Source organism: Talpa occidentalis, unplaced genomic scaffold (genome assembly GCF_014898055.3).
Source record: "Talpa occidentalis isolate TD23 unplaced genomic scaffold, MPIMG_talOcc4v2.1 talOcc4.5, whole genome shotgun sequence".
Lineage (NCBI taxonomy): Eukaryota > Metazoa > Chordata > Mammalia > Eulipotyphla > Talpidae > Talpa > Talpa occidentalis.
The window spans coordinates 113,721,863-113,734,397 of NW_023604861.1; positions in this window are offsets into that span (position 1 = coordinate 113,721,863).

The following is a 12,535-nucleotide window of genomic DNA, read 5'->3' on the forward strand; positions in this document are numbered from 1 at the left end:
CTGAATTCTTTGAAACCAAGGGATTGTATTCTTTCTTTTTGCATCCTCCTCAACACTAGCACGGAGCATTGCAGAAGTACCTGAGCGATTATTTTAATATAATTGGATTTTGCATCCCAAGATGGGGTGTGGAGAGGGCAGTCTCAGGGCAAGGAAGGGAAAGTATTCTGAAGATTATGGGTAATCCTTCCCGGGGTCAAAAAGCTAGGCCAGACAATTTACTCTCTTGGTTCACAGTTGGCCAATAGAGGGTGTCAGAGGGCTTTTCCCACCACAATCTTTTTAAAATCTATCTCACCTTACATGGAAAAATCACAAAAGGATATAATACACAGAGTTCCTTAGAGGGGAGGCAATAAGTGAATCCGACTAAAAAGCTAGCAAGGGAGTATCAGGCCTCCATATTTCTTCCAGATGAGCACTAATTTTGGACTGGCTCCCAGACTACCCCCACACATCAAATTCCTTTTGCCTTCTGAGGGAGCTGATGATGCATATCATATGAAAAATTGTCTCCAAACAGCCTTGGCAAACAAGCAGGCTGGACTAGGCTTCTTTTACAGAGTATGCAGGAGTTAAATAAACAGAATTTTAGTAACTTGCATAATTTAACACAGCAAGTCAGTAGAGACCAAAGAGCTAAGCACAGGAGAAAGAAAGAATGCCAAAATAGAATCACTTCCGTTTGTGAGTCAGAATACTAAACAGACTAAGAAAGCTGAGTGAATAAAGTCACTCATGAAAAGTTTTTAAACACGGCTGGCGCTCTTCTAAGGCTCAGCCAATATTTACTTTCTGTCACCTTTTTGTAGAAAACGACAAACTAAATTTGGTTGTGGAGCATATAGTGAAGCAGCATCTTATTTCTGGCTGGGCTAAGAAAAATACATGATACAATGAAATACTATTCAGCAATAAAAATAAATGAGGTATGATAAATCTTATAATGTAAATAAACCCTAAAAACATCATACTAAGTGAAAGAAATCAGTCACAAATGAGCCCATTTACATGAAATGTCCAGAGTAGGCAAATCTACAAATACAATGTACATTAGTGATGATGAGGGATTGGGGGAGACAGGGATGATAGGTAAGTGGGGCAGGGAGGGAAGGCTTCTTTGGGGTAATGAAAGCATTCTAAAAATTTTGGTGATGATTTTACAACTCTGTGCATATACTAGAAGCCATTGACTGGCACTGTTTAAATGAGTGCATTGTATCTTAATAAAGTTGTTCGAAAAAAGAAAAATATACACTGAATTTTATGTTTTTATATTGAAAAGCAGCAATTGGAAAATGTCTCTGACCAGTCCTCATAAATGTTCATCAGAGTATGTACAATTGCTTCATAGTATTTCCTTTGTTGCAATATTCTGTTTATTTGTGATTATTTCATTGTCTGCTTTCCTCCACTAGACTGTAAGTGCCTCCACAGAAGAAATGATCTTGTTTTCCTTTTCAATATATATCTGACCTCTAGCACAGTACTTGGCATGTTGTAGGTACAAAAGTAAATACTTTTTGACTGAAGGAGCAAAGGTGGCAAGGGATATGTTTTATTAAGTTCTTAGACTAAACCAGGCACTGTACTAGGGTCTGGTTTCTGTCTTCATGGAGTTGTGGTCTAGGAGGAGAGATGCACATTCATTAACTATTCCCACAAATAAATATATAATTACAAATTGCATTAGGTGTTCTGAAGGAAAAGCACAAGGTGTTTTACAACTGAAGAGTAAGGGAATCTGACCAATTCTTTTTTTTTTTTTTTTTAAAGATTTATTTATTTATTTATACAAGCACTGGGTACAGTCAGACGCGCTGGAGGGTGAGAGAATTCACCAGAGCCAGAGCGGGGAGCAGAGCAGGCAGAAGGACCGAAGTACACTGCTGAGGGGAGCAGCGGGCTGCAGGAGAGGTCTGCGCGCCATGTGGGACCCTCACGGGTGTCCGGGGATCGAACCGGCGCTGCAGAGGCTGCGCAACCCAGCGCTCAACCGCTGTGCCACCAGGGAGGCCCGGAATCTGACCAATTCTTAAGAGTCAGCAACGCCTCTTTGATAAAATGGCATTTGAGCTGAGATTTAAATGAGGAAATTAGCCAAGCAAAAGCGAAGGGTGAATCAGAAGACCATCTCAGCAGGTGGGGAACACAGGTAGCAGACTCCACAGTGAGGCGTCGTCTGAGACATTGGAGGGACTGTACGGAGGGCAGTGAGGCAAGGGCACACTGGGGCACAAGGAGCAAGGGGAAGGGTAGAGCCAGAGGAGGCTGCAGAAGACAGCGGACCAGACTTTATGCAAGATTTGAAGAATAGGGTGTCTCAATCTTCAGTGAAGATCTTGTTAAAACATAGATCCAAACTCAACTGGCTTGGTATGCAGACCAAGATTTTGCTTTTCTAACAAGCTCCAGGGACACGTTTTGAGGAATGAAACTTTGACTACCTTATTTTGAGAGCTCTGGGAATCAACAGAAGTGTTTTAAATGGGGACATGATGAGTTCTGATGTAGTAGGCGTGCAGGGAGTGGATTAGAGAAGAGCAAGAGACCAGTTGGGGACCTGTTTTAGCCATCTTGTTGGGAACTGGTGGCCACTGGGTCCTCTCCCCAGCAGCTACAACATGGCCTACAACATGGCCTACAGCATGGCGATGGAGAGAAACAAAGCTGTGTTTTAGGAAGCTCTATCTAGCATGGTAGAGACAATAGGTAGAGACAGAGGAACAATTAGGAGGCTAAGGAATTCTGTGAAGATCATCTGTTCATGATGAGAATGAATTGGAGGCTGTGTTGTGAATTGAAAGGTTCTGGATGAAATAGGTAAAATTAGTAAACAGGGCATTAACATGCATCAGGCCAATGTTCTAAGGACTTCAGTGTATAATTTCATGACAGCCTGTGACACAGGTTCATTTATTCTTCCCATCTGACAAATGGGGCAACTGGGATTCATAGAGGTTAAGTAGCTGTTCCCAGTTTTCACAGTCATTAAGTAGTGGAACTGGGAATTCTGGCTTTACTATAACCTCTACGCTATACTAAATCTTAACCTCTTTCAAAAAGTTGAATTGACAAAGTCTGACAACCTTAGTAGAATGGCGAACACGAAGGTCTAGGAGGTTTTGTGTGATTGAGAAGTCATGGTGCTATTAACCAAAGTAGAGAAGTAAGGAGAAAAGGGAATTAGTTAAGGGGAAGAAGAATGAGATCTGACTTGGTTGTGCAAAGCACAACTTTAGGTGCCAGTGAAATATCCAGGAGAGATTTCCAGAGAGCCAACTGAATTAGAGAGAAAGGCCTGGGCTTGAGATATACTTCAAGATAATCTGCAGAGAAGGGAGATTCTTCTAAATTGCAAAATAATTGTTGACCACATCATCACCTGGCACACAGGGAGTGGTGACGGGAGCACACTCTTTAGTCCAACTTAATTTTTTATTTATTTTTTAAAAGATTTATTTATTTATTTATACAAGCACTGGGTACAGTCAGAAGCGCGGGAGGGTGAGAGAATTCACCAGAGCCAGAGCAGGGAACAGAACAGGCAGACTGATGAAATACACTGCTGAGGGGAGCAGTGGGTGGCAGGAGAGGCCTGCACGCCATGTGGGACCCTCACCGGAGGCCAGGGATCAAACTGGCACTGCAGAGGCTGCGGGCAGCTTCACAGCCCACTGCTCAACCACTGCACCACCAAGGGAGGCCCCCAACTTAATTTTTTAAAGTAGCTCCAACATGTTTGGAAATGGAAGGGATTATGCTAAGCAGAATAAATCAAAAGGAGAAATATAGACACTAAATTGTTTCAAAGTAATAGACAAAAACAAACCCTTGAAATCAGAACTGAGGCTGCCAGAGGTGGTGAGTTGGGAGTGTAAAGGGGAAACGAGTGTCAGTGGACTGAGGTAGAGGCTTATTTGTGCATTGATGCTGAGAATGATTTGGCAATACACATTTGAAGAGGTGTAAACCTAAAACTTATAAATGTTGTAAATCAATGTGATCTCACTACAAAAATAATTTAGGGAGAAAAAAACCATTGTTTTTCCTCATTACAACATTAACATAATCATTCTCCTTCCTTTACCTGGAAAAAGAGAACCTAGTGATTATTTAACTGTTCTCAGGGAACTTTCCACTTTCCTTACAGATCTTCTAGAGGTTCCCTTGAGTAGCTCTGATTTAATTTTGTAATGGTTGATACTTAAAAAAACACACACACTGAAAATAATTGTGCAGCAGATTAGGTTATCACAGACTTGAATTTGTGTTGAAATTACAGCTTCTCCTGGAAATTAAATCAGTTTATAGAGCCAAATTAACTGTTCTTGCCCAAACCCATCAGCTAACAAAAGATAAAATATTTGTACATATAGTAAGTATTGTTTGGGTTAGTCTATGATTTCAAAATCCTTTAGAAACAAAAGGGATTTTCTGACCACTACAGGCACACTGTAATCAATTAAAGAAATTTGAAATGTTTTGCTGTTACATAAAGAGTTACAATCAAAGAGTTTAACTCAGTTAATGATGACATTACCCACAACAGCAAAGAGAACTTAGCCATTGGTGAGATAAATTTAAGAAGTATTGCTAATGATATCATCAATGTATATCCTATTTACCAAATACTTATAGCTTATTCCCTCATTTCCTTTGGGTCTTTGCTCAATATAACTTAGAATTTTCTGTGGGAAATAAAAATCTTCTCCCACAACCTGTTTTATATTTCTTTACACCAGTTAGCCTATTGTCTATTTTTTCCCACTAGAATATAAACCCCATGAGGCTCATTTTTTCTGTTCATTTCTGTTCACACCATTATCTGGTGTGCCTAGAAATACATAGCACATAGTAGGCACTAAGTAAATAAAATCTGCCTTTCTAACTCCACACTTAGCAATATTTATTTATTCAACAAACGGTGCCTTTAGTTTTCAGGCACTATGTTGAGATCTGATGATGAACAGTGACTAACTTCAAGGAGGTTATGGTGTAGCCTCAGGAAAACTGACAGGTAAACAGTCAATGAAAGCACAGTGTACATAAATGTGACAGGTAGAAATACTAAGAAATTCCAGAAATACTGGGATTATACAGACTCATCTCATCCAGTATTGATATCTCAAGAAAGAATTCCTGGAGGAAATAATGTCCCAACAAAGACATAAAGGACAGGAAGTTAAAGCAGGTGAGAAATTAAGAAAGAATGGCCTGTGAAAAGCCTAAGAGTGAAAAGAGAAATGCCAGACCTGAACACTCACCTTCCACCAAGGCGCCAATTTATTTCACTTGTTCAAGTCTTTGCATGTGTTGTTCCCTCTGCTGGGGATGGTTCAGATGCCACTCTGTTTACCACATAATCACTTCTCTATCCTGAAAAAATCTTTGCTATATGGCTTCTCCTGACTCACATAAGCCAAAGAAATCACTTCGTTCTTTGCCCCACTACTATTAACCAGTGCTTTCCTCCGTTCCAGAGCTCAGCAACGTTTGTTTTCAATACTATATGGGATTCCTTAGAAAACAGAAAATACACCACATTGATTATGTATCCTTAGTTACTAGGAACCCCAAAAGCCTGGCTAGAGTAGGTACTCACTAAATGTTTGTTGAATGAATGCGTAAATAATTCATTCTGCTTCAGAATGTAATTTCCTGTTTCTGTTGCTTGGAGAGGACAAAGACTGAAAAATTCCTGGACTCTCCTGCATTAAGAAAAGAATAACTTCAGGGCCTCCCCGGTGGCGCAGCGGTTGAGCGCTGGGTTGCGAAGCTGCCCGCGGCCACTGCGGCGCCGGTTCGATCCCGGGCTGCTCCCGGGCCACTGGAGGAGGGTCCCACATGGCGCGCAGACCTCTCCTGCTGCCCGCTGCTCCCCTCAGCAGTGTACTTCGGTCCTTCTGCCTGCTCTGCTCCCCGCTCTGGCTCTGGTGAATTCTCTCACCTTCCCGCGCTTCTGACTGTACCCAGTGCATGTATAAACCAAACAAACAAACAAACAAACAAACAAATAAATAAGACATGCCTCTAGAAAATTAAAAAAAAAAAAACAAATAAAGAAAAGAATAACTTCAGGGTGAAAACTAATATAAATGTAGGTTTAGATAAATAGGTAGATGGATCTATTGATCCACCCCTCCATCCCTCCATCCATCCAGATACTTGATTGATCAATAACGGTGTTGAACACATACAAATTTGTTTTATTTCATAAATGTGCTAATATCTGCCTCCAATTTCTTCTATGAAAGCAGAAACTGACATGGGACTTGGCATGCTGAATATTTACTAAGGACCAACTTCCTTTGGAAAGGCGGATGTAGGATTGGTGAGAGGACCACCACAGAGCCTCCTTGGGCAATGCCAGGAGATAGCCCAGAGCACACAACCCAGTCAGGTTTCACACAGTGAACTGAAATAGCCAGACCTTTATACAGAGCCAACCATCAGATATCAGTAGTTGGCAGAGGCCACGCTGGAAGGGTGTGCATTTGGGCATGGCAACGGTTTAGGGAAACTGATGAGATTGACAGCAAGGAGATGTCTGATCACTGCATTCCCAGCAGGCTGGGCAGCAAGCCCTCTGTATTTACTGTAGTCTTATTCCATAATTCACAGTCAGAATTTCAAATTTCCCTACCAAGAATTCATGTATGTAAAAAGGTGAGGAACACCTCAAAGATATATGATGGAAATCAGTATACTGGGAATATACTGTAAGTACATTTTTCTTAGCAATATTATTGGAACGTGACGCTCGGCCATGCAGCTTCCTTTCTTTTAAGTTTGATGGGTAATGTTTTCATGCCAGAGTTTTGGTTTGCTTTGTCCCAAAAGACATGTAACATTTTCCATGGCAGTTTGCAGCTCTCTCTCTGTTTTGAGGTACTGTGAATTTCATTTTTTCCATCCCTTTTCTGCATCAGGAGCCAACTATCCAAACAAATTTGACTTAAAATGATTCATATGGTAGCTCTGTACTTTGAAGTTTAGTGTTAATCCTTCACATTATAAAACGACTCCTTGAATCTATTTTAAAGCAATGAAGCCAACCAATTTCTTGAAATGGTTTCAATATAATAGATACTGTGGAAGAATTTTAACATTATAAAAATTAACTTTTAATGGGGAAGATGTTTTCCCTTAGTATCTAAGACCTTTCTCTTGTTCTTCATTTCTTTCCCCTGCTTGTGTCTTCCCAGATCATTCATTCTATTCTACTGTTGTGCTTTCTTTTCGAATTTTTACTGGCTCTTACCACTACTTCATGTTCTTATTTCCTAGTTGTTTTCTTTCTCAACTTATGTAGATATTGCTATTTATAGGATCTACGGATCATTAATAATACATTAAGTGTTAACCTCATGTAAGAAAGCAACGGACTCTTAAAGACCATTGAATTAGTCTTTCAGATTCTAAAAACTCAAGACTCTTAAGATTTGACTTTGTTCCCCTTCTGTATTTATATCTCTAGTTGTCACTCAAGGTTGCATTCATTTTCCCTGTGTTTTTACCACACTATAACAGAATGGCAGTCAAGTCGGTTCCACTCAGTCATTAGATGCTATTGCAGCATTTGTTGGCCATCAACTGTAGCAGGTACAGGAGGAAGAAAGATAATCCCGATTCTCCAGAATCCTACCACTGACAAAAATCAACATTTACACAAACAGATACTTTTTTTAAAAAGATATATTTATTTATGCATACAAGAACTGGGGTACATGCCAGAGGTGCAGGGGGTGAGAGAATCCACCAGAGAAAGTGGAGAACAGAACAGGCAGACTGACTGAAATACACCGCTGAGGGGAGCAGTGGGAGAGATAGGAGAGGTCTGCTGTGCCATGCAGGTTAGCTCCCTGGCCGGCCAGGGGAATCGAACTCACTCTAGCTTCACAGTGCTGTGCTTAACCCCTTGCACCACTAGGGAAACCCCAAACATTTAAACCCCAAAGCATTTTAATACGTTAAATGCTGACAGAGAGGTAAACTAGCTACAAAAGGATAAAGAAAAGGCACTTTATCTAGGGACTCAAGAAAGATTTTTAGAAAATATAACAGCTGATTCGAATGCTAAGGATATGTAAGAGTATTCAGCCCCATATTGCCAGAGTATCATATAGGGGATAGGAGAGGAGGCTGGAAATGTAGCCATGGAGCTAATATGCTGTAGGGTAAATGGTTTTCAGGCTTTTCTGTCCTCCTACCATTAGGACTGCCCTGCCTGATGGGGCACCTGCAGTTGTTACATTGTTGTAAGCTGACTTGATAACTTCTGTAGGCCATGGGAGGAGTATTGAGATAGTCACCCGGAGAAACAGAAGCAGGAGAGAGGCAGGAGAGAGAAGGGGAGAAAAGAAGCCTGAGAAGCCCAGAGTAAAGACTTGCTGTGGGCTGGAGGCTACATGTAAAGCTCAATAAAAGCCTGAGAAACCCACCGAGGGCTCCAGGACTCTCCTTTACCCGGTCTGCCGAATCATAGACATCCGGCTCTGTCCCCTATCCTGCCCCTACATATGCATTCAGCAGCTACTACATTCAATGGAACATGGGAATCCATTGAAGAATTTTAAGTAGAGAAATGCCTTGTATTTTGCAAATAACACTTATGTTGGTGTGACAAGAAGGATGGTCCTAAGCAGTAGCTCTCAATGTGCCCTGAACCAGCAGCTTCAGTGTTACCTGAAGATGTGCTAGAAATGCCAATTCTCAAGGCCTCCCTGGTGGCGCAAGGGGTTAAGTCTCAGCTCTATTAAGCTGTCCGCAGCCACTGCAGCATGAGTGTGATCCCAGGCCAGGGAAGTGACCCACATGGTGCAGCAAACCTCTCCTGTCTCTCCCGCTGCTCCCCTCAGCAGTGTATTTCCGTAGATCTGCCTGTTCCGCTTCCTACTCTGTCTCTGATGAATCCTCTCACCTCCCACACCTCTGGCCTATACCCCAGCTCTTGTATACATAAATAAATAAATTTAAAAAAAGAAAAGAAATGCCAATTCTTGTGTCTCACCTACACCTACCAACTGAATTAGAAACTCTGGGAGTTAAAACACAGCAGTCCTCTGCCTCCCTGGTGGCGCAGCGGTTGAGCGCTGGATTGCGAAGCTGCCCACAGCCTTTGCAGTGCTGGTTCGATCCCCGGCTGCTCCCTGGCCACTGGAGGAGGGTCCCACATAGCCACAGACCTCTCCTGCCGCCCACTGCTCCCCTCAGCAGTGTACTTCGGTCCTTCTGCCTGTTCTGCTCCCCGCTCTGGCTCTGGTGAATTCTCTCACCCTCCCGCGCTTCTGACTGTACCCAGTGCTTGTATAAATAAATAAATAATTTTTTCAAAAAAACCCCAAAAAACAAAAAAAACACAGCAGTTGTTTTAACAACTCCTTCTGGTGATTTTGATACAGGCCAAAGGTTGAGAACCATTGTCCTAATTCAGCAGAGAACGTTTGACAAAGTCTGGAGCTGGCTTCAGGTTAGGGTAAGGGAAGTAGAGAACTCACCTCAGGTACAAAATTTAAGAGGATGCCAAATCCTCAATAATTAAGATAAATAATGTTAATGCAATGCTTTTTTTTTATTTTAAAGAAATTTAAATTAATGCCAAAAATTCAGTGTTGTTTGTTTTAGGACCTTGTGTTATTGTGCAATAGGAACAGTTGTTTCCAATCAGCATGGGGCTCCCAGAGCCCACACAGCTGTCACATTTCCCATCAGGCAGATGGGGTAATTTGGGGTTCAAGGGTTCCATTGTATGAAACCCATGCAGTCAAACAGAACCCCACATTCAGGAGCATCCCATGCATAAAAGGGTCCCACGTGTTCTGCTGTCACTGTGTGGAAACTCTTCATAATTTTTGAAGGAAGGGTCATGTATTTTCATTTTTGTACTGGGCTGTGCAAAGTTGCCCCAGAAACATTTCTAGATGAGTTTTTCCCCTTCAAATTCTGTAACAGTGTAGAGTGGATTCAGTCTTCTTTTTGTAGTTGTAGAACTTTGATTAACTTTTTACACTGGGTTCAAAATATGAGAGGACATTTTTGATAAGTGTACACGGGACACAGGTATTCCCTTTTGTCCCAGGCACGGATAGGGCTCAGCAAATTTACAGGTTTGGAGACCCTGTGACTGTCAAGACTAAGGGGTGCTACTGACACCTAGTGGGAAGACACCAGGGATGCTGCTGAACATTCTGCAATACTCAGGACAGTTGCTCAGCCACTAACTGTCCTGTCCAAAATGCCAATGTGGAGAAGTTAAGAAACTGCTCCTCAGTAACAGGTAAGGAGGTTCTTAGTAGTATTTTAAATGGGGGCAGTGAAGGCAAATCTGGAACCGCCTGGAACTGGGGGGTGGAATTGAAGGGAAAGAAAGACTCGCAGAGTGTTTGCTTGCTGCTCAAGCTGGTACAGAGAATTCAGGAGGAGCTAGTTAAGTAGAATCAAGGCAAAAAGAGATAAGAGATTTAAGGAAGACATCCAAATGGAGATGTTTATTTAAATTTGGCATCTGAAGCTTTGAGTACAGAGATTTTAGCGCTATTAACAGGCACCTCAATTTCAGTCCTCTGCTTCCCCAAACCTCTCAGACCATTCCATTCCTCATGCCTCTGAGAATGGACATGACATCAAACCAGGGAACAAGGGAGGCAGTTTTTGGCATTTTAAGCTCCACGTGATTTTTCAGAAACTAATGGCAGAGAAATAGTTTTGTGTATTTCAACTATGTAAGCCAAAAAAGCCCAAGGTATAGAGTTCTTTGTCATGCTTTAAGTAATAGGCAAGTCCAAGCACTGAGAAAAATGAAAGTTCCCAAAGTGGGGAAGAGGAATCGCAGGGGGGTTATAGGAGGGATGGTGGGGACAAGGGGATTGGATTGGGGGCACCAAATGCACAGGGGAAGAAGAATCAGGTTCAAGGCCAGGCCACCCTGGATCCACCTAGGCAGGCACCAAGGAGCTGCCTTTCCTGATTATACCAAAGTGCTGTGTGTGGGGAGAATAACCCAACATCTGCACCAGCATATCCCCCAGGAATGACTGCTGCCAAATGACCTCCCCCTTTCCAAGATCTCAGAACAATTGCAGACCCAGGCCTGCTCACCTATTCTTGGGTAGATCTGAAGGGATTCACAGTTCATTACAGATGAACACCAACGTAATGGCCCACTGCTCTGGTTGTGACTCACAGTAAATGTCTCCAGAACTGCTTCTGGATGGCTTTATTTTTCTTTCTTCTTGACTTTGTACAGCAGCAAAGAGTAGATTCACTCTTCACCCTGAATATTTTTAATATTCTTTATTGCCATAAATAAAAGGCAAGGCTTTTTCTTTGTCATTTAAGCTATGGAATACATTGTCTATCTACAAGATAATGTGTTTGACTTCCTATTTTAAAAAATATTTATCTGTTTATCCATTTATTCTTTAACACTGCACCTCTGGGCATCGTTGAAGGCAGAGACCTTATTTTGTTCAATATAGTATCCCTAGATGTTGGCATGGTGCCCAGAACGTAGGAGGGGTCTGCAGGGGATTTGTGAGGAGCTGCCCAGATCCCCACTTAAGAACCAAGGCACTCGCCTTCCCCCAGATGCAACTTGTGTGTGATAAACAGTTGATCCAATATGGTTGATTCAGGACAGAGTCCCTCACCTGATCAGTGGGATTGGCTAAGGCCTTTGTGGCAAAGTCCTCCCAATTTAACACTTTCTAACCAAGTTCGGTTTCCCTCAAGCTCTTACAAAGGATGAAATACTCCCAAGAGTATTTCCTAGTAACCTTCTCTCAGACTTATCACTGCCTGGAGTCTTTTTTTGTGGGGAACCGACTTAAGACTGTGTAATAAATATTTGTTGACTATGACTGGGTTCTGCCATTGTAAATATGAGGTTCTCCACTCTCAACAGAGATATTACGGGAAACCTCTGACCTCTATTTGTATGTTTAACTTTTTAGTTTGTCATCGCAGGCCCGAAAAGTCGGAGCCCACACTCAAATCACTCACCCAGCCCTCAGGGTCACACACTACTTTTATGAGATGATGGCATCAATGCCCACTTGTTTTAGCTATATTGTCATTTGACCACCAGATGGCAGAGGTGACACTTGAAAAGTCACTTTTTCTGGCCCTGGGTCACTTACTCTAGGATTTAACTTCAAACTGAAATTACCCATTTAGTACCATTAATTCCCAAGCCTTCATAATTATGGTATTGTTTCATTTTGTAAGAAAGTGTCACTGACACAATGGCCTCATTAGCATATAAAAAAACGAGAGTTTGGAATATAATGGAGAGTCCTAGACTAACCATCAGAACCACTATACATGGCCATTTGCTCCATTTGAACATTTCTTCATGAGTTAAACGAGTATCCCAGCTCTGCCTGCTTTACAAGTCTGTTGTGAGGAATAAATAAAAATGATTTTGGTTGAGAGAAGGGGCCTGGTTGAAGGGACCACGTGTTCCTCCCTAGTCCAGGAGAGGTGTGGAATCCCTGGAGGTAGAGGAACTTTGCCTGGCTCCCAGGATGAGGGG